This window comes from Rattus norvegicus, chromosome 9 (genome assembly GCF_021556685.1).
Source record: "Rattus norvegicus strain SHRSP/BbbUtx chromosome 9, alternate assembly SHRSP_T2T, whole genome shotgun sequence".
Classification (NCBI taxonomy): Eukaryota; Metazoa; Chordata; class Mammalia; order Rodentia; family Muridae; genus Rattus; species Rattus norvegicus.
The window spans coordinates 85172520-85200316 of NC_141542.1; the positions used below are offsets into that span (position 1 = coordinate 85172520).

Consider the following 27797-nt stretch of genomic DNA (forward strand, 5'->3'; position numbering starts at 1 on the left):
TATGCTATTAAACCTTTTTTCTGTTTTCAATTTTCATTCCTCTTATATCTAGGAAATTTTGCTTCCACATTTTCTTTATTGTGCAGATTTTTATTCCCCCTTTCTCTACCTCTTCCTACATTTCTTTATTTTCCCGTGTCCCCTTTCTTTACCCCACATATTTACTATTTTTATTGCTACCCTAAATTACACTGAGCTTTATATCTAGCTCTTTGTTACTTCTGTTGTTTCTCTATATTGTCTCCAGTGGTACTGTAATTGATTTTAATAAATTTCCAGTGTATTTTCATGAATTTAGAGGATTGTTTATATTTTCATCATCGAAAATACACTTTTATCGGGAGAAGTCATATGGAAACCTCTAAAGAGTTACCAGTGGCTTGTAAATGTCTGAAAATATTTATGTGCCAAATTTTATTTCTAGTCTCCTTTCTACCAAATAAGATCATTGCCTTTTAAACCAAATTGTATCATTATTTTGTTAATGTGATATTGTTGGCCACCTCTTTTCTAATTTAAAGTTTTATCTGGTAGACTACAACCATACAATAATAAGAAAGTGCATAAGGAAGATGCCACATAACTGCCACGAACCTGCTATGCCCTCTGATTTTCTTACGGACAGAGCTATTATGCACCATTACCTGGAGTTCAGTGCCAAAACAGAAAGCAAGGAGGCACAGTGGATACAAATTTTCCTCCAGTGTCTGGACATTATAAATGTAAGTTACTATGTATCTGACAAAAGTAATCTGCACAGAAGTATTTCTAAAGCTATTTACCTGACATCTATTCAAAGGGCATTTCTTGTACTTAAATTGAAATGGCCACAGACATTTTCTATCCTTTCATGGCATAGTGACTTTAAATCCATTACTTGCTTTAGAAAGAAAACTAGTAGACTCTTTTGTAATTCTCAAAGTGAGCAGCTACCCAGCATTCTTAGGATCATTAAATAAAAACATAAGAAGGAAAGAAAATCTATAATGAGTATATGTTTCTCTTTTAATGGAGTAGAATTGCTAATGGCTTTTGTTGTGGTTACATCCTGTAGTCAGTCACTTGTGTCCAAATGGCATTCCAGTCATTGAAGGTATGAGACCTACTGACCTTAAAGTACAACAGTTCACAATTGTATTTATAGACCAGTATTAGCCCAACTCTCTAGTTTGCCTTTCCCACATGTTACTTGCATTTCTTTTTAAAGATTTTGACCACTGTCAGTCCACTAGAGACATATCATCCACATGAACCTTCAGTGTACCTGCACAGATGTCATTTTAGGCCATGAGGATTTAGGTAATAATGTGTCCTATCGTGATATTTTTGTTTATCAATAATGAGAACTATAATCACAAAGCATTTATTCTCCCTTTTAGTTGTTTGGTTGTTAGGAAGACTGTAGAATTCATGTTTTAAATTTTCTGAAGCTATTTTTACTTTTCCCATTTTGTAGATAACATTAGAGCCTGAGAAAAGTAGCATTTATTATATTTCAGTTTCAAAATTGTCTCTTAAGTTCAGATAATGCATCTATCAGTAATATTTTGTATCACATTTATTATGTCTTTCTAATAATAGTTGATGTAAAGAGCATGTTAGCAGACATTATGAAGCTAATTTCTAAGCAATTTCAGAATTTCCAATTTATGCTTTCTTGCCCAATAGACTTATAAAGTCGCATGGCTTTTCCCTTTGCATCATCCAATTTGGAAAATTATTTACATTATTGTTTATGTGAGTTGTAGAGCTTATAATCAAATAACCAACCATTTTCTAATTTGACTTAAGACCCACTCCACAAGATGCAACCCACTCCTGACAGTGCCTGAGAACCAGAGAGTAGATAGCCCAGAGACCTAGAGTAAAATCAAATATTATTTCCTCTGCCATGCCTCCAAAAAGAGCAATAAAATTACTTTTAATGACATTCTGCTATACAGCTCAGTGGCTTCCTCAGTCATCACCAGAGCAGCCTCCTTCTGCAACAGATGGGAACAGAAAAAAGACATTCACGGATGAACTTTATGAGAATGAGACAGTGAGATACTTTAGAACACTTAACTTCCAATGGCTTGTCTCTATCAAATCTCTCCACTTAGAACTCAGGAAACCCCAAGGAAGAGAAACCAGGAAGAGGCAGAAAGAATAAAGGACACCGAGGAAACAAAGCACTCTAAATCAACGTAATCAATGCTCATATGGACTTACAGAGACTGAGATGGTAAGCACAGTGCCTGCACGGGTCTGCATCAGCCATATTATGGCTTCAGTATAGTATTTTCATGAAATTCTAATGTGAGAACAACTGCGTATCTTTCTCTGGTGCCTTCTCTTGGAACAAATTTTAAGGAAGAATCTTAAACTAGATCCCTCCTTGCTGTAGATCCTCAATAAATCAGAACCAAAGGAAACCAACTATTGTCAATCCAATATATTAATCTTTATTGAAAAGTCAAATTATATACTTTTGGCAAAAGGTTACTGAAATTGGGGTACCATTAAAATGAGTTTAATAAAAGTGAAGAAATTACACTTTATTTCAAGTAAGCTTGTTTAGCTGTCCTGATGCAACCTGAGTCCACGTTCCATACCACTGCTTCATGAGCGCACGAGTTGTTCTACACCTGTTATCACAGAAACGCCAGCCTTGCCCATGGTAAGCTAAGACCTCGGATTCCCATCACAAGCAATGTTCCAAATATAAACACACATGAGTGTCCTCAACTGTAAAGTGATCCTATTTAAAAAGGGGACCTTCAAAAAAAAATAAACGGCTCTTTTCTTCTCAGCTAGGAATTTTCCTCATGCTAGCTGGGGTTTCTGAGAAGAGCAGCACACAGCCCAGTTGTTCCCCTCTTAAAATAGCGCAGGTCGAACATTTAATCTGTCTGTTGCCCTCTTAGATTCTAAAACTCTAAATACTATTTTTCGTTATCACAGAGGGAGAGAGAGAGAGAGAGAGAGAGAGAGAGAGAGAGAGAGAGAGACCGAGAGAGACAGAGAGAGAGAGACAGAGAGAGAGACAGAGAGAGACAGACAGACAGAGAGACAGACAGAGACCGAGAGAGACAGGGAGAGACAGAGACAGAGAAGGAGATAGAGACAGAGAGCTTAATCATTTTGAATTTCTCATAATGTAATACAAATCACATGAAAGCAAAAAAAATGCTTTTTACAGTGAGAAACCTAGAAGGAAAAAAAAAACGTGTTTTCAGGTATTGAAAATAGGAATATCAGACTGGTCAAATAAAAAAAATAACATTGCATTAAAATATAGCCCTTCAAAGTAACTCTGTTTTAAGTAGCTACACTTTAGGAACAGATTTAGAGACTATATTGACGGATAATTATATTTCTAATTCTGGTGCTATATTTAGCCATTTACTGAGGCTCAGCAGAGGACGTGAACTCAGCACTTAGAATAACCGGGCATCTGGAGAGCTGTCACATGCTCCCTATTTGTAAGTAACCTACTTTATTTACTAGATACGAGCAGGGCCTCCTCTCACACATAGAGACACTCATCTGCTGAAGGCAGGTCAGCAGAGTGCTCTACACACAGAGGAAAATCAGGAGTTTATTGTCTTCTTCCATTATATATTAGTGATTAAATGGAGGCATATTTTCAAGATATAATCTCGAATGTGAACTGGAATGGCTACATAATGAGCATACTTTATGTTAAGTAAGTTCCTTCATGTTTAGCACATTTACCGTGTTTAGAGCGAAGAAAACCACATATTGAAATCAGTGAGCTCAGCGTGATTGTGTGTTTCCATAGGATAGCATGTTTCATCTTGAAGTCAATTTGGATTAGTTGCTAGCTCATCGAGGCAAGCATGTGCATGTGACGATGAACTGCAGCGAATCATCTCCTAACAGAGTAGAAGGGCTATGGCTTTCCTTCTATAGTCCCAGAGCACAGGCCTCATTCGCTTTCTGCTAGTGTTCTAACCTCCCGTATGTCCCTTAGCTATTGAGAAACTCCTGTATTGGCTTTTGCTGTCCTTAGAGATTGCGTTCAGTGAATGCAGTGTGTGTGTGTGTGTGTGTGTGTGTGTGTGTGTGTGTGTGTGTGTGTGTGTGTCCCTTATGGAAACCTGACAGGTGTGTGGTGTTTCTCTGCGCATGTGCCGATCCTGGCAGGCGCAGCCGGAGACCTGCTGCTCGAACTCTCAGAAGTCACCTGAAGGAGTGCTCCAAATGCCTCTGGGCAAGAATCATCCACTTGGGGAAAAAAAAAAAAAAAAAAAAAAAAAAAAAAAAAAAAAAAAAACCTCCTCTCCTCTGCTGACGAATGAAGGATAACTATGCCGTGACTGTGTTTACTGCCATTGCCATCTCACACCTCACGCACGGTTGTCTCATTTTCAGATGCCATCTGTAGCATCTCCAGCACCGTCACCTCAGAAGCTGAGGCACCATATAGAACTGAAGTACTTACTACTGTGTACACATCTGGCACTTTTAGAATTGTTGAAGGAAATTGACAGTCTAATACTGTTTTCCTGCTTTTTATCGTCCTTGATATTAAAACTCCAATTGACATTGGGACTAGTTAATGTAGAAATCAGGGGAGAGAAAATGGGTGTGGGGTGGGGTGTTTATTTTGCTTTTACAACATTACAGCTAAAGCACTCAATTTATTGTATTTCTCTCTCTTTCGCTCTCTCCCTCTTTTACAAAAATGAATTTTGTACAGGGTTGTGTAGGTATGAATTATTGTGGAAAATAATAATTTGGTCTTGTTGAAAATGATGCAATGTCTTATATTTATCTTTAATGCCTTTTAAACATTTGGGGGTTCACTATAATGTATGTGTGGGAGATTTATCTTGACTGCCAAACTTTACAGTCTCTGTAATTCATACACATGGTGATACGTCCTCACTGACTTTTGCTACTTATTTCATATCCTGTGATTAGCTTAAATACCTAATGATTTCATTCATGATTTAATTAATGCTTTTTTTCTTATGAACTTTATTAGTCTGGGAAAGGGGTGACAAGAAGCTCCGGTCTTCGGTCAACAACTGTTTACCAATGGTTCAGTTTCTTCTTTCTTTACTTCTCCAAATATACTTTGGTCAGCTATTCTACTACCGTATTAAAGTGAGGAATTAAGATTTAATAAAGTTTCAAATGAAGAATTTATTTCTATATAATGTCATACTGTTTCTGACTATAAATATTATGAATTTAGGGTCAATGTGATGGCTAAGCAGGTTGATAGTTGTTGGCAAACCTGAAGCCTATGTCTGAGCAAGCGAGCCCTGCTACACACACACACACACACACACACACACACACACACACGCACACACACGCACACACACACGCACACACTACACTCATATACACATGCAGAGACTCACAGAATAATATATATATGTACGTATAAATTAAGAATAACAGAAAAATATTATTAAAAACAAGCTAGAGAATATTACTTAGCATTTTGGTCAGAATATAGAAAATATTAAGTCAGTCTTATTATCCATGTATCCTATTGTGTTACAAAATTGTCACTGTGTATTGAAATGGTTTAGATTAACTGTTTTCCCTCCTTTGTCCACACATGCCTCTCCTTTCATTTTTACTGTCTTCCCTCTGTCTTCTTTCATTGTTCATTCAAATAATTTAAAATAAAGCTTTCTGTCATATATTCCTATTTTTATGCTATCCACTCCATAATCAGTTTTGAGTATTCAAGAACAAAACACACAAACAAAAAAGTGTTGTCATTCATAGCTTTACACGTTATTACCTCAATCATGAAACATACACATATTCATATTGTAGGCAATTCATAGGACTGAACCTGGGGCATCTCATACTCTAAGCAAGAGCTCCTTCATTAAGCTCTTTCCAAACAAGCCATCATCATTAGCTTTAATATCAGTAATTTATAACCATGCGATTAATGGCAACATGGAAAAATAAAGTTCATATTGTTTTAGAATAGATAATGAAATATGTAGCTCTGCAGTCCTTATGTTCAACATTAACCAAATTTAATTAGTTTCACTTAATCCTTAAAAGACAGAGTACAAAATAGAGTATAAATAAAATTAATTAAATGAACTACAACAGAAATCTCACTTTAAGACAAAGAGCAGTGGAAATCCATACACACTTGCTTCAAACTTTGCATCCTCAGTTTATACCTAGACGTGTAGTTGGCTCTCTGAATTCCTTACATGTACTTCAGTCAGACATGGTTCTTATTGACATGGCTATTCAAGAAATACATCATTTATTGACTGCATTTCAAAAGACAAACTTAACAAATAAACATATTTGATTTCTTTGTTGTTATTAATTTATTTCTTAAACAATATATTGTTCCTTTTAATTGTTAGTTGTACTTATTACACAAATTAAGAAAAAATAATTACTAATTTGATTTAAACCCTCTTGTCCCTTATGAGCAACAGTAAGGCTGGAATGTCAAGCCCAAAAGAAACTTGGGAGAAAGCAGGTGGTGGAGACACGTGCCTTTAATTCCAGGCTTAAGAGGAAGAGGCAGGTAGTTCTGAGTTTGAGGATAGCAAACCGACAGAGTGAGTTCCAGGGCACCCAGGGTTATACAAAGAATCTCTGATTCAAAGTGAAGGGAAAAAGAAAGAGACAGGAAGGATAGATGGTTGGAAGGGAGGAAGGAAGGAAGGATTGAGAGAAGGAAGAAAGAAAGAGAAAAGGAAAAGAAAAAGGAAGAACCTCAGGATAAATGGCCATGCTGGTCGCCAGGCTCACTCTACAACAGGGGCTCCTCTCAGCTCTTTTCACCCAGCTCCCCACAACTAAATTTCCCCAGTTAATGAGCTTCTCTCCCTCCAGCTTCTCATTCCCTGTCATTTAGGACTTTCACCATCTTGGTACTCCTGAGCTCCTCTGTTCCGTCCTCCTTTCTTACCCTCCTCACCTCCCTCTCTCTCGTGGTCTTCTTCTATCTACCAGCTCCGTTTATTCTACGATTTAATCTTCTTGCTCTGATATTGTCTGGATGACTCAGACTATACATTCAATGTTGTCTACAATAAAAATCTTCCCCTCAACCAAAAGACTGTCCAAGCTTTACAATATAGCAAAAATAAATAAAAATGAATCAATTAATTAATTAAAATAAATTCTAGAAACCTGTTTCTACAGACTTTATTTTATTATCCCAAACAGATTTCAATCTGGTCAAACTCAATATAACTTGAAAGTTAATAAATCAAATAACTAAATAAAATATTATATGAAGATCGTTCTAAAATGCTGTTATCTTTAAAGATCAAAGGATGTTAGGGTCAGCCAATAATGTCAAAAGCAATTTTTTTTAAATATCCCAGGAAATATGCACTAACAATGCTGTTTATTGGGTTCTAAATTGGGGTAGGTGCATGCTTAACACATACAAACACTACACGTCAACCTACAGGTATTCTCTCTTGAAGACAATCCAGACAGAAACCCATAAGAGGAACCTCGAGTGTAATGAGTTCATAATGGACTTAAATGCTAGCTCTCCATCTCGTTGTCACTGTCGCTTCTTAACCATCCAAGTGTCTAAGGAATACATAACCAGATGCTGAGACAGAGATCCACAGGGAAATCACTGCCTCTAAAACACTTATGTCCTCTGTTCTCACCTTCCTACTATTTCATGTCTTAGTTTTTCATATAGTGAAATACAAACACTGCTTAGCACAATGGACTCCTTCTAATTTTGTATATAAACATGATTTATGCCTAGAAATTACTTAGCATAGTACCTGCTGCACTGTTAGTATTAAATAATTGCTAATCACTATTTTATTTTTTTAGCAAGTTTGTGGAGAAGTATAAAGCAAAACTGATTCATTTTATCAGAATTCTCAGTTGAATTCTAAACTGTCTATTTTCTACTATATTTTCTAGCTATTCACCACATTTGCTAACGAGGACTCTATGGAGGGACCCATGGCTCCGGCCGCATATATAACAGAGGATGGCATTTTCTGGCATCAATAGGAGAAGTCCTTGGCCCTGTGAAGGCTCTTTTCCCCAGGGTAGGGGAATGCCAGGGCATTGAGGTGTGAGTGGGTGGATGGGAGTGGGAGCGTCCTCACAGAAGCAGGGGGAGCAGATAGGGAAAAGGGGAGAGGGCAAAGGGGACATGTCTATGTTTGTGTTATACACTTTTACATGCTATGTAAGGTGTTACATACACTTTTGCATACTATATAAGGATAAGAAATAAAAATCACTATTTGATTTTGTTCATACAGCAATTTGAAAGAAGAAAACCATGGAAATGGAGAGGCGAGGGTGTTGACCACGGGAAATCAGAGACTCCTCAGAGAATGAGGAAGAATGCTGAGTGAAATGAATGGTTCCATCTTTGAAAAATAGCATCTGGCTCCTGTGTGAAGATAATATCATTGCAGGCAAGATCAGAATAGAGAGACGAATCTGAAGGCTGGTTTCCTAATACAGCTATGATATTAGAAACAGGGGCAAGAGTGGTAGAAGATGGGAAAAGGGACATGGGAATCGAGATCCATTTAAAGAAAGTGCTGGCAAGCTTTGGTTATTGAAGCAAGGTGCAGAAAATGGAGATTTGAAAGTAAGAGACTGAAAAAAAATGTTTTGATGTAAGATACGAAAGTAGAATTCTAGATAATTGTAACAATTTTATCACGAGTAAATCACATTAGAGCTCACATTTCCAGAACTGGAGTGAAATTCTGGCAGAACACATAAAGGGGAATTATGAAGACCTCCAGTTTGGGACATATTGTATGCATAATGCAGGTGCATTTTGGGTACAATATGACCTAGTCTTAAATATCACTCTTCTGCTGTCTTTCAACTGGCATGTTCCCTAAACTCTCTTGAAGTTTCGCATGGCTATATAACTGGTTATAGCTTCAGGAATCTGGGAGACAAAGATGCACCTGAGGCCAGTATGTGCCCACAAGAGAGTTACAGAGAGCTTTTTTGTGCTTGACCTGACCCCTAGGTATCTAGGTTAACAAAGCTGCCCTGCAAACCTCAATCAGACCAAAGATGGAGACTAAGTGACACAGGCTCACACCACTGTAGTTTGGCATGCTTGTTGAGCAGCCTGTCTTTTGCCTTCACTAAATATAACTTCTAACAAAACGTGATTGACTCTGCAGCTGAGGCTTAGCCAAAAGACAGTCTGGGAATTCTTGGCATGAAGCTGGTGTTTTGATGGTTAATGACTGGAGGAACTACTGATATCTGTTGATTTTTTTCACATTTACTAGTTTATTATAAAATAGTAAACTTGAATATTGTTTCTTTTAAATGTAATAAATAGGATTGTGGTTTTAGTTTAACACTGGAATGGCATTGTATCAAAGATCAATGGGGAAGAGTGTGATAATGCTGTTTTTTTTTATTGGATTTGTTTTAAATTACATTTCAAATGTTATTCCCTTTCCCAGTTTCCTGGAGATAAGCCCCCTATCCCATTCCACTCCCCTTCTTCTATAAGGATGCTCCCCTCCCCTTCCGCCCTCTTCCCACCCCACCTCCGACTACACTGGGGGTTCCAAATAATGCTGTTTGATGCAACGATATTTATTTTAAGTCAATTTTTATCTTCGTTATTGGTGTATCTTTCAAAACACATAGAATGCCCCAACTCTGCATGGTTTTATAAAGCACTACAATTCAGAAATGAAGTCACCTGTCATGTCCTTAGCATTTTCAAGGTTATGTTTTAGTTTTCTTCCTGGATGTTTCCTTCTTATTAAGAAGGTAGTACTTTGGGATGTTTGTTTAGTGTCTATAAATCATTCCCACCAACTTTATAAGGAATTCGAAAAGCTGAAATATATTTATCTTTACTTCTCTCCAGTAGTGGTTTACAGAAAGTTTTGCCTTTTTCAAATATCAGTGTCTTCCACACAAGATACAGATAGTGTTAAAGTTTACCCATCTTGCCATTGCGAATTTTATTCTTATGCCTCAACACACAATCAATGGTTAATGGCACCTTGGCCATTAGCCTGAATAAACATTTCAGGAAATCATAATTACAATGACACTTTGCCTTAGAATATATGTTATGCAATTAGTTAATTTTTCTTGGTATTAATGTATCTTTCAAAACCCTGCTACCTTGGGAGTATAAACAGAACACTCCATTGGTTCATTTTCCTCCTGTGGCAACAAGCACCATAATGAAGAAATATTAAATAGATTTTCTCCTTGTTATTATACTTGGGATTTGAAATCTATTGAGGAAGTTTTGCTCACCAAACCTTATTTAATAAAGACCTTCAATAACGCACTGTGGGGGAAAATCAATATAATTAAATAAAATCTAAGATGTAGCTTATTATATATCAACATGTGTGAACCGAGTGTGTATGAATACATTTTATTGAACCATGAATCTGAACATGAACAGAATCAGGTTGTTCCTGGATTCGCCTGGCATTTTATGAAAGCTATTATTCTTATCTGACATTATTGCCGCATAACAGACCATAGTGACATTTGGTTACATTCCGTTTTATTATTACTTTGTAGCAAATTGTTCTTACTGATAAGTGATGAAAATGCAGAGGCAATTGTAGCAGCTTTCCAGCAGCCATTCGTCTTTCCCTGTGCTGTGATGTCTACAACCACCCAGATAACACTGCTCTGTTCTTTTTATTCAGATCACAGTAGAATAATTGTAGGAGCAGGAGATAGCTAGTGTACATACAATCCATTCAAGACTATATGTCTAACCTAAAGATGCATGCTTTAACTACCTTCCTATCTATAACCTGAAAACGACCCAAATGTAAAATATTCAACAAGTATAAGGTTTGAACATTCATAAGTAACTTAAAAACATGTAATATTTTTATATTGAGCATTAATAGTTATACAAACTTGTTTTGTGATCATGTAAGAAATATGTACCAGCTGTTAACAGAGTACATCATTTGTACCAAATTGTAGTGTAAATATTTCACAGAATACAGAAATTCAACAGTATTTTTGTCTCATACACATAATTCCTTTAATATTTTTACTTTTGTATGGTATGTGTGAGTGTGTATATGTTTATATATCTATGTATGAGTTTTTGCATTAATGTTTATAATTATTATTCTTCTTACTACTATAAAGGAGGCAATAAAAATTAAGCACTAGAAGGAAAGTTTAGAGTCTATCCTAATGAATATACTTTTAAAATTATAGATGAATTATTTATAAATTAATTTTACCAAATATAAGTAGATCTATTCACAGATACCTTAAGTTTTTATTCTAATTTCGATAAGGTTTTAATGATTTTGTACTTAATTAAAGCTTATGACACAATATTGTAAGTCCTTATAATTTGTTAAAAATTTCCAATTATATATATTAATAATAATAGCACTGACTATTCATAACTAAAACTTATCACATGAGGGAAAGTCTCCATTTATTATGTCAAGCCTTTTCCGTCTCAAAGAAATTTCCTTTATTAAAAGCAATATTACTGGATTTTTACCTTTCATCCATAGTGGGCAAAGCAGACTAGTACCACTAACATGGGATGATTCAGTGGGAATAGCCATCAACCTCGTTTGAGAACATCGCAGCATGAATGTTAGTGTTCATGCTACAAAAATACATTCGTTTTTCTAAATAGTTTTTGATGGCTTGCTTTTAGTTGGAAATAACACTACAGCTTATATAGGTAAGGTGGACAGCTGTCTATGATTCGCAAATAGTACACTATCCAATAATTTAAAACAGAAAGTTAATTTGAAGTCTCAAAATTTGTCAGAACTTACTTTTACTCTCTCGGAAACGGTCGTACACCTAAATTTGACCATTGTGCATAAGCTTGTTAATGTTTTTGTAAAGATTTTGAATATCAACACTTAATTAAATTACTTACTGTTGCCAATGAAAATGCCACGTAACCTTAGAATCAAAACAGATGGCTAAAGACACGATAGGTAGCAGGAAACCGTTAAAGGTCTTACTTCATTGTTTGTCTCTGTCATCCACAATTACTGCTCCTGAGGTGCTTATACACAATGGCTACATCTACAATACAGTCCTGCATCCAAGATGTTAGAGAGGGTGGGGCAGGAGGCTGAAGAATATTAGAGCTGCAGGAGAAGGACGTTGGCTGTGAGATTGGATGTCTGTGGAAAAATAAAGAAGCTCTCCCCATAAAAATGCAGCAATTTGGCCGCTTAACAAGACAGAAAGAATAAAACCATAAGTAATCCCCATTACATAGAAAAATCTCACGGCTCCAACTTCTGTATATGAAGAACTTCACTCTTTCTTCATAGATAATTAATGCACGAATATTACTATCAATTTCTTTTTTATTTCATTATTTTGATTCCTGCTTCCTATAGGCATTGAATCAACTGTTAATATGAGCACTGTATAATTAACATGAAGTCCCCAAATGCGGAAAAAATATTCTTCATGACATTTCGGAAGAATGCTTGTCATATAACCTACAAAATAATCTGACTTATTATGTTCCAGGAAGGATCTTAAAATAACAAATTATATACAATAATAAGAAATCCAACTAATGGTCAAACATTAAGTTGATTGTTTAGCTCTGATTTTCAATTTTTTATTTTGTAGAACTTTTAAGATATGGAAGAGTAAACAGAGTATGTTACATTGTACCAGCCCTCAAGCCATAAGAGTTTACCAACATCACAGTCCTAACTACTCTCAACTGTATTATTTTTACACTTATTCCAGACCCATCTTATTTTAATCTATTGATATTTTGTGTCTCTAAAGGATAAGAAGTCACACTTTTTTATTATTGAACATATTTCTTTATTTCCATTTCAAATTTTATTCCCTTTCTCAGTTTCCTGTCCACAAGCTCCCTATCCCCACCCCCTCTTCCATAATGGTGTCCCCCACAACCCACCCCCTTACCATTCCCCCTACATTTCCCTGCACTGAGAGTCCAACCTTGGCAGGACCAAGGGCTTCCCCTTCCACTGGTGCTCAACAAGGCTATCTTTTGCTACATTAGCAATTGGAGCCCTGGGTCAGTCCATGTACAGTCTTTCGGTAGTGGTTTAGTCCCTGGAGGCTCTGGTTGGTTGGTATTTTTGTTCTTATGGGGTTGCAAGCCCCTTCAGCTCTTTCAATCCTTTCTCTAATTGCTCCAATGGGGGTCCTGTTCTCAGTTCAATTTCTTCAGACACACCAGAAGGGAGCATTGGACCCCATTACAGATGGTTGTGAGCCACCATGAGGTTGTCAGGATTTGAACTCAGAACCTCTGGAAGAGCAGTCGGTGCTCTTAATTGCTGACCCAACTCTCTAGTCCCTCAGTTCAATTTTTAATGTCATGACTTCTGATATTTGCAAGAGTCGTCCCTAGGTGGCTAATAATTTACTTTTCAACTTAGATTACTTTATTTTCTTAAATTACCCTCAATGTAATTCTTAAATTTTCACTTCAAAATTTTATTTTTATACTGGATTAAATGTTTGTTATTAAATAGTATATGCCAGATAAACAGAATTGGTAGAGATTTACCTATAAATGTACTATCATTTAAGAACGTTCATGAATGAAATGCATGTCCACTGAAATTTATCAATTATTTGTGCATGCCTATGAATTAACTGTTGTTTTTAAACCTTTCTATCTTAAGTAGTAATCAAATTGATAGTAATGTTGATATTAAATTTCGTTCTTCAGTATTTTGAAAAACTATCTAAGACTTGTCTAAAGTGCTTTAAGACATTCACTTATTAGCTTGCAATGCTCAAGGGTTTTTAACCTAAAATGTGAAGAAGTTTTAAACAAGGTGTTAGTAGTAAACTGAAATCTTGACACATTATTTCATTATATAATTCCATTCATTAATTATTTAAATGCAATCAAATTATCATCTTAGACAATCTTCACTAATTTTAAATGTCTTAGGTGATAAATTTCTCAATTCAAAATAAACAAGTTTTATGCCAATAGATAAAAAAATACTAAGGCTCATATCAATATTCCATATTAGTCTATTGATTTTATATAAGAATAAAATTAATTATCAGATATTTAAAAGTAAAACCAATATGATCTTGTTTTTTGAGGAAGTCGTTAGCAGTAGTAGAGTGTAAATCAAATATCAGCCATAGTATGTGGAAAGGTATTTTATTCAGATTAAATTCACATGAATTTGTTAGTCAATTTGTAGACTAATATGAAAATATCATTGAATATTTAAAGCATCTATGTATTTGAGAAGACTCACAAATATTTGACAAGGACACTAAAAATACATATTCTGTTTTTAAAGTGATGATAATAAATTTACACTTTTTTCATAAAATTTATAAAATATAGGCTAGTCATAGGAACTAGAATAATTTATTTGTGTTAATATTTAAGGGCTGCCAAACAAAACCTGCTTATGAAATAACATGACCCAAAGTTAGGAGGCTTGGAGATGTGATTTCTTTAGTGCCTCTAAGGAAGTGTATAGAATTGGATGAGGACTGTCCTGGACTAGCAGGAAAATTGTATAGGCAAAAATCTTTTAAAAGTATTCTTTGTGGACAGATCTGGATATAATCTTAATAAAACTGAGCTAAAGTGTTCTCAGAGGATATGGTATTTAAGGAGGAGTTTGTAAAATGAACATATTTTCTACGTATGTTCCCCTTTCATAAGTGAGAATTGCTATTAAATCTAATGTGGAGTAGATTTATAATAGTATCAGAAAACTATTTCTTATTACCTGTAAAAGTACCGTTATTTCTTTCTGTATATAGAGATTGATTATTTCACAGAACAAGCGTGGTTTTCTGTGCTTTGAGAATATAGATCGGGGCTAATTTTCCTTAGCTTTGGAGAATTTATGCAACAGAGAAAGGAACAGAATAAAACAATAGACTAATATTGCTCATGCTTAGCAGGAGCCCCAAGCACTGTTAGAGATTTCTAACACACACCTGGATGGCAAAGACAGCAGACGAAGAAACAGAGCTTGGGTGTCAGTAACTAATTTCCCTCATGTCAACTCCTAACAGAGCAGGGGTTTGAACTCAAGATAATGTTGACATATTCTCTTTGTTCTAAAGCACAGTCATTTCTGAAGCATGTCCAACTTGCTTTTGACATTGTAACAGGACATTGTCATCTGCAAAGTTCACAGCTGAGAATTCTGCAATTTGATTTACAGAAATGCCATGAAAAGTCACAATATTTCTGTGTTCAGACTCTCCACAATTGTCCAGAAGTAGTGTGTTAGGTATGACTGTAGGCCTTTTATTTATAAACAAATCACTTATTTACAGACACAGGATGAAAAAATAACGGGCAGGATAGTGTCTCAAAGGGTAATATGTGTATTTGCTACACAATTAGGAGAATTTGAGTTCAGATTCTCAGTACTCATAGAGAAAACTGGTGTGGTCATTGCCATCTTGAGTACCAGACAGGAAGGACTTGATGCCAGCTAGCCTATTTGTAAAATAGTGATCTCCAGGTTTAGCCAGAGACCATGTCTCAATGGAATAGGGTGGAAACCAACATGTTTTAAGTGTTAACAGAAAACAATACTCGATATCCTCCTCTCAACTCATCAGGCATACCATTGAGTGCTCTTAATCATCCATGTCTAGCACACAAACATACATTATACATGACATAGTGACATACATGCATCTAAATACATATATCCCCCAAATGGGCCCACGTATACATAAGGCTGGAACAAAGAAGGAAATATAAGAAATCTAAATAAAGGACAACAGAAATAAGGTGACTTAATCAAATTTCAGATGATATGTGATTGTGCTGAAGGGTTTATAGGTTCAGACTGAAAAACAAAAGGCACTGTAGGTGCAGAACCTAAGCTTTCATTTTAGTCACACTATAACTGACTGAGACAGTGATGTTAAATACTAGCTAGTGAGGTAAGAAATTCAAGATTTTCCTTCATAAGCCAATTGGAGAATGATTTAAAAGAGAAAATGAGGCTCCAGAGTCACGTGGAAATGAAGAAAGAAATTGGTTGAGAATAACTATATTTTAGGTTTTAATGTAACGAAACTGATGCCATCTTTAGATTAATGAAAGTGATTGTGTCATCTGTCACTTGGAGGAAAACACCATATTCTAGCAGATCGTACCCAATACACTTACTCTTGTGGCCTTTCTCCTTAGATAAGCTGGGCGTGCAACACGTTTTCGTCTATAGGATTACTATCTTTGACATCTTTCCGTGGAGGCTTAGCTATCTAATCAACAACTCTTCCCGGAAATGTCTCCTGTTCACCAGCCAATAAGCAGGAAGATCTTTTCTTTACAATTTGTAGAATGTAAGCCATTTGTAATATGAAAATTTCCAAAATAACAGGTATGTTTAACAGTTTGCCTAGAATGGAAAGTCATGTTTCTACCCTCATGAATTCCAAATCCCAACCAACTTAAGAAAAGAGTTACATTCTAGAGCAATTAGCTGATACAATCATCCACGCTGAAATTTCTGTGTGCCCTCCTCACACACACACTGGCCTCTGAAGAGAAAATGATAGCAACTTATTCACTTCCACCCTTACAGGTAACCTGTCTCCCGTTCCTGCTCCCCTATGGAATAGCCCAGAGAGCAGACTGCAAAGATAAAAACACAATTTCTCACAGGCACTTTCATTATTCAGACAGTTACAACAGCTTTTAGCTTGACTCAGAATTTCATAATGACTGTACCTGGATCAGTGCTGGGGAGCACTGTTGCTTAATGCTGTTACAAATCAAGATGCTGACCTGTAGAATGTAGGTAGCCTAAAGTGCCTTAGTGGATTAAAATTCCTATGTACCTGCCCAATATCTGAAATTTAACGAGATGTTTTTGTTTCCTAAAGAAATTTTAGCTCAACGCTAAAAATCATTTACATCTTATAAACATATGCTATTTTTATAAAGCTTCAAATATCATACAGAAGTCAATAAAAAATAATCTCCCATAAACTATAGACTTTATATGGTATATCTTCAAAGATAATTCCAAAATCAAGCCAGAGGAATGGAAATAGAATAGACAGACGAGATAGAAAATAACTCTAGTAAATGCCCATGAATGCACAGCGTCCTCAACTAATCCCATGGTATTTAGCCTTTGAAACTCGTGAAATGGAATAGTTTTAAATGGTCACTGAGCACAGAAAGACTATCTTTTCATCTTTTTAGTCCAAATATTTTGTTTAAGATTTAATCAGCATAATATAAAGGCGAATTTAACTCCCTGTATGTGAGGAGATGTTGTTGGTCCTCTCTCCACGCATGAGCTCTGATAAACTGGTTCCAGAGAACAGCTGGAGTAGGACTGACTCAGGCAGCTCAAGATGTGGACATATTTTCATATGCTGTGAAGAAAACATCCATAAACCCTGTCAAATCCATTGGTCTCAGCCTAGGAAAATTGCACCTATTCTGCAAAATATTCCTATAAAGTACATAATATTTTAAATGATTGCTAGCCTTTTAATCTCTTGGAATTGCATACAGAGTTCTCAATTCTTTAGAACTCAAACTGCATATGTGTTTAATTCATTAGAAATTTGTTTTAAGCTTAACCCTAAATTAATCTACTGTGGTGAAATCTGGCAAAAATTACTTAGTTTTGAAGAATTCAATTGACGTAAGCAGCAGCACAAACGTGCCAGTTTGGTGGTCACATGATTGCCAATTAATAAATAAGTAATTTAGTAAAATATATTAAGCTCTAAAGCAGTCTTATAGTTTGCTGAACATCTTAGGGTATAGTAGATGTTTTATTCAACCCTTATACTGTCCAGTAAGTCAATACCTTTGTTAAGTATGGTAATCAGTTTCTTTGTGAATAATTTTTGTTTCACTACTAAAATTAAGCTCTGTGCATCCTCAAACCTAGGCATATGAAGGATATCAGGGAATTCACATTAGCATCATGTCATGCAATGGAATGCTGACGGGCAACACATTTGACCCTGAGCCCTATTTTGCTCAGAGTCAAATATACTTGATTACTTTCATAGCAAAAATATAGACTTTTTATGTAACATAAATACATTCGCATGGCATATTTAAGCCTTGCAATGTAGAGTACATTGGCTAACATGGTACCCAGAGTTCCTCATTCATACAAGGAATTACTTAGAAGACGCAAAAGTCAATGGAGTAACAGCAAGCTGCTGACATTTGGGGACAGCTGTCACTCCTTCTACACACAGGGTTCAGATTATAACTTTGAACTGAGCTTTTATATTACTTCGAAATTATTTACTTTTCTATTTTGAAGGTATTTGAGTATTCTTTTATGTCCTGATTTATAATCCCTTTCAACATCAAGATACAAAATATAAGCTGCTTGAATGCATTCTGATAGTACACATTTTGAAGATTTCAACATTTAAAGTTGATACTAGAGAACCCAACACTATATATATAGTATATATATATATATAGTATATATACATATATATTATATATAAATAATATTGTGTAACTAAATGTGAGTATTATTTTAGGTTTAAAGTAAATAAAAAGACAATTTTAAGGTGACCAATATTTTCCATTTCTATTATATGTAAGCAAAAATAAGAGATCTATTTTTAGTATCTATGCTTAGGTATTTATGATAGATATCATCCTAACTAATGCCACCTTTTCACTGTAGAAAGATTAGACATTAGTCTCTGTTCTTATATGGTGACAAATCCTAATACTGAGCATTAGTTTTATTAATAATTCTTTTTCTTTATGCCCTTTGTGTCTTAATGTTAAGCAACCATAATATGAATGATATAAATTTTAGAATAACAATGATGTGATTCATTTAAGAATAGAACAAATAAAATACTATTTGTGGGAAATAAAAATAGTAGGAGTTTTTGACAAGAAAACATTGCATTAATCCTGTCAGTTAAGACCAGTGAACAACTCCATTTATCTTACTTAATGACTGCTAAACGTGTGAGAAAATGAGCCAGAAACTAGGGTTCCTACATACTCGTCGATTCACCCATGCATTGATGAAGTAGAGAAAAGAAATATAGCAAGTGACCTAGGTTTAGATCATTTATGATGCATTATATTTTATGAAATACCTTAAGTAATCTGTTTTGCTCTATCTTGCTTTCTATCTCTCTATAGCTCTCTCTCTCTCTCTCTTATGAACAAGAATGAAGCCAAGAAAGTTCCTGTATAATTAATTATCATATTTGTAAGACTCAAGATGCAAGGAAAAGTGTTGAGTGCTCCAAAAGAAATATATTATAGTTGTCAAAAATTAAAAAAGAAAATAAGTGTACATTAAGATAAAGGCCCATGTAAATTTTATATTAGGAGATCACTGTCATACCCAGGGCTGTGCATCATAATGATAAATCTGCCACACAAGTTTCCAACATTTACTCAGCATTAATTACTCCAGTGGTAGAAATACTGTAACTGAGGAAATGAGATAGATGGGTAATTACAGGTTATGGGAATTACTAAGAAGACGACAAAAAAGCAATTATGCACAGCTAGCTTAAATAGTTATAGGAGACATTGTGTTTGATGATAAAACCATCTTAGACTATGTATGCATACACTGTAACTTAGACTATGTATACATAAACTGTCAGAGGAAGCTTGTCAGTGATAAACATTTATGTTAAGGCTAAAGGAAGATTAGCCGGTCACATGAATTACATTACTGGGAGAATCTTTCAATGTATGAAAAAGGATTTAAAAGTAAAATGTTTAGTATAATCTTGTGAAATTGTGAAAGTGAAGCAGGTGTCAAACCTCTACACTACTCCTGATGCCAAGAAGTGATTGCAGACAGGAGCCTAGTAGGAGCCTGAGAGGCTCTGCCAGCACCTGACTAAGACAGATGCAGATACTCAGCGCCAACCATGGGACAGAATAGGGACCCCAATGGAAGAGCTAGGGAATTGAAGGAGCTGAAGAGGATTGCAATTCCATAGGAAGAACAGCAGTATCAACCAGCCAGACACCACAGAGCTCTCAGGGATTAAACCACCAACCAAAGAGTATATAGAGGGCGGGGTCTAAGGCTCTAACTACATATGTAGCAGAGGACTGCCGTATCTGGCATCAGTGGAAGAGGGTGCTTGTTTCTTGCAATTTTGAAAATCTGTTTTGTTTTCCTTCCTTGAGGAAACATGACGCCTGCCTGATGGCTAAGAAATGGCATAAAGAAATGTGGTGAATTAAAAAAAATGCTTAAGTATCTAACAATGAATGTAAGAAATTGGTGGTCCTATACAAAATAAATAAGAATCTAAAAGAAGTAAGAACTTTGAAGTTCAGAAGTTGTAGTTAATTTTGATGTACACCCAGTATGAAATACCAGCTACCCACTTGGTAGAAAAACACCTTGGCTTGATAAAAACTGTATTTGTTCCAGTGGCATAACTGTTGATGAGATTTTATAAGCAGACGCACCTCAGGAAGACTGATCGTTTTTGTCAGGGGTATAAACTCAACTTATGATGCTGTCAGCTTTTTTAAAAGAAGGAAATGAATAGTAACAGTGCTTTGTGAAATTCCATAAATGAATATCACAGTATCAGATGTGAATGTGTGTTATGTTTTGACTCGATGAACTAGCTTTCAGAATAAACAGAGAAGGGAGACATGTCCATTTCTGAATTTACTGTGCTTTTCTCTCAATATTCTTTTCAACCTAGAATGTAATACATTTATTTTAGCTGGAGAGACTGATCTTGCCGTATTTTGCAGTTAATCTTAAACTCCACTCTTTGCTCCAATTAAGTGGAACTAGATACAACGGACTAGAAGCACTGAGGAATTCCAAGTGTCACAGCTTGCTGAAAAGGCAAAGGGTGTGAAAAAATGATTTCTAACGTGAGGGAAAACCACAGAGGAGCTGTGCCAATACCCTGGGACTGGCAATGTCTCCATGTTCTGTAAGAACCAGCCTTGGCCAGACCATGCTTTAGTGGAGTATACAGTAGGATGCTCACAAATGTGATTCACATTACTTCCTTCTTTCTCTATGTTGATGCCTTTAAAATGCTATGAGAGAGATGGCCGTAAGCTTCTAGGACCACGTAGCATCATGCTGAGTATTCCTATAACTCATCTTTGTATACACTATATAGATTTCCATAGGGAAAACATTGCATTCTCCCCTTAGAACCACTGAAATCATTTATATTGAATGGCTATAAATTGAAAAATCATTTTTCTTCTGAGCATTGAATCAGGTTTTTCATAGGAAGTAGTGTCATTTTTGTTTTGTAATTTCAAACAATCCAATATATATAATTGAATTAACTCTTATAATTAAATGAATCGATTGTCATTTCTATTTCTTTTATGTATACTCCAAAAGAAGTTGGCTCTTGTAGCATGTTTCAGATAAAGCTGCTTGGTGAATCAAATAAAAATCACTATGAAAGTTGTGGAGACTTTAGCTCTTAGATAACATGTTTGAGTTTTATAATGCATTAATAAACCATGCATGCCTATAACTACATTTGGAAAAGTGAGATTCTCTTGACTCAAAAGGAGGAACCTTAGGTGAAATGCCCTACAGTGGAGAGAGGGAACTTGTAGAGCCCCCCTCCAACAGAAAGACAGAGTATCAAGTGAGAGATGGGGTTGCCATCCCACAGTCAAAAACTCTTACCAATAATTGGTCCTGACTGAAAGAACTGCAGAGATGGAAATAGAGAGAAGCCTGAGGAAAAGGAGGTCCAGCAACCAAAGTGGGATCCAGCTCCAGGTGAGAACCCAAGACCAGACACTATTACTGAGGCTATGGAGCACTCACAAAAAGGGACCTATCATGACTGCCCTCCAAGAAACCCAACAAGCAGTTGAAAGAGTCAGATGCAAATATTTACACCCAATCAATGGGTAGAAGCTTCTTGTCGAATTAGGAAAAAGCTGGAAGAAGCTGAGAAAGAGGGCCACCCTCTAGGAGGACCAGCAGTCTCAACTAACCTGAACCACGGAGATCTCTCAGACACTGGGCCACCAACCAGGGAGCATCCACCAGCTGATGTGAGACCCCCAAACACAAATACAGCAGAGGACTGCTGGGTCTGAACTCAGAGTCCAGATGCACCTAAGCCTAAGAGACTGGAGGCCCCAGGCAATGCCGAGGTCTGGTGGGGTAAGGGGTGGGAGTGAGGGATGTTGACATCCTTGTGGAAACTGGTGTGGGAGAAAAGGTACGGGATGTGGAACAATCATAGGGTGGACCGGGGGTAGAATCTGGACTGTAAAATTTTAAATGTCCCAATTTGAAGCATTCACACAAAATATTTCTCCATTGCTCAAAGCAACATAAATTTGGGAAAGTTGGTTTATTAAAAATGTGTTTCCATAAAAATTATGTTTAGTAAGAGTCACTGATGAACCAGGAAGAGAGCAAAAGCAGTTAAGACTGCTGGGCCTCCAAGCCTGATGACCTGAATCAATATTCCCAGGATCTACACTGTGAAAAGAGAAAAACTGGAGTTTGTCTTCTGACATGTACATCCCCAACACACATGCATACATGCAAATTCACCATTCGTTCATTCATTAGTTAAAAGTGGCATTTTTGGACATTCACAATGCATGGTTTTGAGAGGGCTGATATTTCCTATTGCTTTCCTTCTGCACAGTCACCTCTTTGTCTTTATTCCTGAGGTAAAGCCCACCATACAGGAGCACACTGCTGCCAAAGTATCCATATTTTTATGTGGAAAGACCTTTTCATTCATTCCTAATCACAGACTAAGTCAAGATAATATTAAATTTTCTTATTAAAATAAAACTAAAAATGTATTATGTCTTCAAAACACAGATTTAGATATTTCTTGCTTGTGTAAATCAATGGTATTTGTGCACATTTAGGCAAAATGTTTGAAATGGGAATTGCGGATTGGAGGCAAAGTCTTATAGTACACAACCATAATCTGCTTCCCTGTGTGCAATCATTCAGTGAATGAGTTTTAAAGACTGAGATTCAAAAGACAAAGAGGAATGCATTTGAAAACATTTAACAAGTAAGTTTTAAAAATAAGACAATATAAAAACTCATTATTTTGCAGAATAGGATTTACAAAGTCATAATAAATGACAAGGGGGACTGTAGGACTCCTCATTAATTCCACAGGAGGAAGTGCAGATGGCCAACAACTTGTCATCTACTCTAATGCTCCTACTTTACACCCTCCTTCCTTAACATGAGGAATACGTAGCCCAGTCACAAGCATTTGCTCAGCTCTCAAACTAGCATCCTTTTGTATTCAACATGATACCTTCAAATACCTTTTTCTTTTCCCTTATTAAGGTATATTATAACTGAAAAGAAGTAGAAGAATCAGTATTTCTAGAAATGAGCTCCCTAAATCTGATGCCAATTGTTCTGCCCTAAAATATACATGCAACATTCAATGTACTCAGGTTATATTTATATATTTACCCTCACCTGCCTCTCTCTGCTGTCTCTCTCTGATTTCTCTTTTTGTCTGTCTGTCTGTTTTTCATGCACACATGCACACGCATGCATGCGCGCATGCATGTGCGCAGACACACACACACACACACACACACACACACAGGAATAGTTAAAGAAAAGAGGCCTAATATGAGGAGTGGGAGAAAGGTAAGAGTAATTATATTTTTATTAATTTAAAAAATGAAATTGGGTCATTGAATACAACAAACCACCAATGGAAACTCATATACACTAACAGATTCCACAGCAATGTCTATTCTCACAAGTGTCTTTTGCTTAATGTCCCATACAGACAGCGTTCATCATGTTAGGCAGACCAGCATGGCTGCAAAACAGCTTTTCTAAGTCTCTGCCTCAATACTCAGTTCATAGAATCACTTAAAATTTAAGAAAATGGGAAACTCCCTTTGTGATTATATAATTCCTAGGTACAAAATCCCAATGTGAAACATGAAACATTTCTTCAAATCATTTGCAACATTGTTCTTTAATATTTTGCTATGAAGCCCTTTATACTATCCTGCACTATCCTCCAAGCTGGTTCTCCTCTCCTCAGTAAGCAGTCTGAATATCTCCTAACTTCTTCATGCTGGTCATGCTTACTCATTCCTGATTACCTGCCCAATCCTAGGTGACAGTGAGCTATCATATTGCTAATGTAAGTCATTGTTTACTAATCCAAAGATATCCAAAATGGGAAGCACTAGCCTCTAGTAATGAGAAAATCTCACTCTCTCTCTCTCTCTCTCTCTCTCTCTCTCTCTCTCTTTGTGTGTGTGTGTGTGTGTGTGTGTGTGTGATGTGAACATGGCCTTTAACTAACTAGTAACTGAGTATCAATTTTTAATAAAGGTGATTTTTTTTGTTCTCTTATACAATTATAAATGAGTTCATGACCTATTTAATTAAATGTCATTTTATAAGAACCACAATTATGAATGCATTTGGGTTTTACAAGACAGAACAATGCAGGCAAGGAGATAATGACTATTGTCTAAAAATATTCTAAGCATAAAAGAAACTGACTTACCTGTAGATATGGTATTCCTAAATTTTTAAATACATGTGGTTCGTGTAGAAATTAATTTAATGTGGATATATTCTTTCCATTTTACACATGTCTACTGGGGATGAATTATTTCCATTTTCATGTATCTATGTATAAGCATATATATGCATATGCTTGTCTATCCTAATTGCCATGATTCATAGAAATGCATTTTAGGATATAGAGCAACTTTAACAGAAGCAGGAGAAAGGATATGTGTCCCCTCGATTTTGAAATAAGTATGGTTCTTCCCTGCTGTCTGTATGCAAATGATGAGATTCTAAAATAAACAGAGAGGACGTTCAAGCTGCACATCAACGGAACGCCTGCAAGCAAACCGCCATGGCACACATCTTTAGACTCTGGTAAATACAAATGTAGCGTGTGAAAAATAACACCCAGCAGACAGAACCAAAAGAATTAGCTTCTACACAGGTTTCTATGTACCTTTGAGAAGTTATCTTGCCCTCTGTACCTCAATTTGTTGGTTGACTGGTTGATTTGTGTTAGGTAAACACAGAGGAAGTTAGTCCAATCTACATCTAAAATACTACATTTAGATGGACTAATACCCCACTTGGTGTACTGTTATCCAAAATACAACAGTATATAAGGCATGCCTTACTATGTATCTCTCTCTAATTGGAAGTAATTTGACATTCTGTTATAAAAAAATGTCTGGGGTTTCTTTAGGGACAATAAAGAACATAATTAGGGACATAATTCTAAGGTATGCAAATAGATATAACAGAGGAATTTAAGTGTTTCTACATTCTTAAAATTTGAGAATTATGTACTGCAATAACACTACTTAACAGATATCTCCACACCAATAACCATTCCACAACCCCAGTGGTAGCAAGATTGATTCTCAAAGGACAGACACCAGGCACGGATGCTGTATTCCATCATGATGAGACCTTTGCTCAAGTTAAAAAGGACCTCGTTAAATTTTATTCCCTGAACTTCATCTGTATCTAAGATTACATTTCAGAATTTTCTGAGAATAATAATCATAACCTTTGTCAAGAGCCGATCTGTTCGCAGCAGAGCCAACCTTCCTTTCTCTGAACCCTCTCACCCCAGGGAATGTCTCTTGCTGCATAGAGAAGAGAGCAGGGGAGATGTGGGAGGCCTGCACCTGTTTGTCACTGTTATCAAACGCAGCCTGGGGCTTCTCCATGCAACAGAGCTCTGATTTCTCAACCACAGAGCAGCATCTACTCTCTCAAAGAAATCTCTTGTGTACAAGCAGAGGTTGAACAGCATGCTTCCTTCCTCAGAGAAAAATGAGTGTGTCCCTTCCCACCTTAGTCCAGAATAGGGCCTTCTTTTTCAGGGTTGGCACCCTGAACAAAGCTGTACCATCGCTCTGAGATTGTTTGCTTTACTTGAAGAAGCAAAAGATGCATTACTCATGACTAGAAAACAATATTAATAGTCATCAAAACTGAGTTGTAAAATGAATTAATTGAATCAATGGACTTTTCATAGGATTGTATCAAGATTTTTAAAAATAAATAATTAGTTTTATGTGAAATGTTAAATTTAAAAAATATTTTTCAGAATATACTCTCCTAACCTGAAAATCCTGAAAGAGTGCCTTAGGGTAAACACTGGGATTGACCCAAAGCTTGAGTCCAGCCTGTTATTTGTATGAAGATTACAGGGGAGAGAATTGCTAAAGTCTGTTTTTAGTGTAAGAGCAATGTACATATCCTCATAATTTAAATTTACTGAATTTATTTAATTATTAAATACATAATTATTACTAAAAATGTGTTATAAGAAAATAAATGGTAAATAAAGTGTGTAACACAATAGGTACCCATTCACTTCTGTGCCATTTTTGTTAATTCTTTCTTCTGATTAGTCTGTCATCTCCAAATATGAACAAGTGACCTTAAGCTGCTGACTCTTACCTTGGCAGATATCCCTATGGGCATAAGCACAGAAGGCAAATGTTTACATTGAGAGAGCATGTGATGGGATGGTTCATTTGTAATTTTGCTCATTTGCTCTTTGTCTCTTGGCAGAATGTTTCAGAAAAAAAGGCACGTGTTTTAAAGCATAAAAAAAATTGAAAAGGAAAACCAAAAGAATTTCTTGCAAGACAGAGCCTAGAGCATTTTGACAACATCAAATAAAACCCCTCCAGCATGTTCTCCCTGTGCTGTGCCTTTGTACACTCATTTCAGCCTGTGGGCACATTTCCCATGGCACATAGAAGGTCTCAGAGCCATGTTGATAGACATAAACACATATGGATTGTTCATTTGCCATTCTGTCTAAAAAGTCTCATACGAATTCCCCAAAAGTTCATTTTATTTGAAAACAAATTCTTGGATTATCGTTTTGACCATAAGTTGATTTTTTTAGATACAAGTCAATGAAACAGTATTCTTGGTTATTAATAATAGTTAAAGACATACAAATCTACAGACACATACATTTTAGAGTCATATGTGCACACGTTTGTTTGCAACTCTCACTCTGTGTGTCTATTTGTGTGTGTGTGTGTGTGTGTGTGTGACTGTGAATTTGAGTGTGGTGTGCTGTATCATGTGTGAACATGTATTTAGATGTCTGAGGTGGATATCAGGCATTTACTTCAGTCACTCTTCTCTTGTTTGTTTGGTTAGTTAGTTGGTTAGTTAGTTAGTTAGTTAGTTAGTTAGTTAGTTAGTTATTGAGACAGCAACCACTGAACTGACTAATTCAAGTACACTTCCTGGCAAGTCAATATTAGGGATCCACAAGTGCCCAATTTCCCTGTCTTAGGACTACATCACCATCCATTTTACAAGCATTTCACAAAGGAGGTGGGGATCTGAACGCACATTTTCATGAATACCTCATGTGGTATTATGAATGAGAAAGTCACTCCCACAGACCCATAGCCTCAGACATTTGGACTCTTGTTTGTGTCACTGCAAAGTTTATGCAGTTCAGAATTACGAAAGGAACTATGTCACTGGGCAGAGACATTGAAATTTGTAATCTTTCAGCCATTTCTAGTTTAGTTTCTCCACTTCCTGTTTGTCTCTCTACCATACCATAGGAGCTGCTTGCTGGCAAACTTCCCTACCAGCCATAAAGGGATATTGTCCCTCTGGAACCATAAACGCAAGTTTTTTTTTCTTATTAAGGTGCTATTCTCCTGCTCTTTTATTACAGCTACAGAAAAGGAACAGAAATCCACGATAAACAATATACTGACAGCCATCTTACCCAGGTTTCTATGTTTAGATTATCTTAATGTTTGTATCTTTAACCTTCTTGTCTTT

At 36.0% G+C, this 27797-nt stretch overlaps 1 protein-coding gene and 1 long non-coding RNA gene across 7 annotated transcripts in view; one reads left to right on the forward strand and one right to left on the reverse strand.

Moving 5' to 3' along the window:
- The window catches only part of Erbb4 (erb-b2 receptor tyrosine kinase 4), a 1069446-nt gene that overhangs the window by 461837 nt on the left and 579812 nt on the right, over positions 1 to 27797 (reverse strand).
- Positions 535 to 10348, forward strand: LOC120094804 (uncharacterized). Its single transcript, XR_015629157.1, has 5 exons — positions 535 to 722; positions 2103 to 2224; positions 3381 to 3464; positions 7909 to 8039; positions 8259 to 10348. It is a non-coding gene; the product is annotated as an uncharacterized LOC120094804 (long non-coding RNA).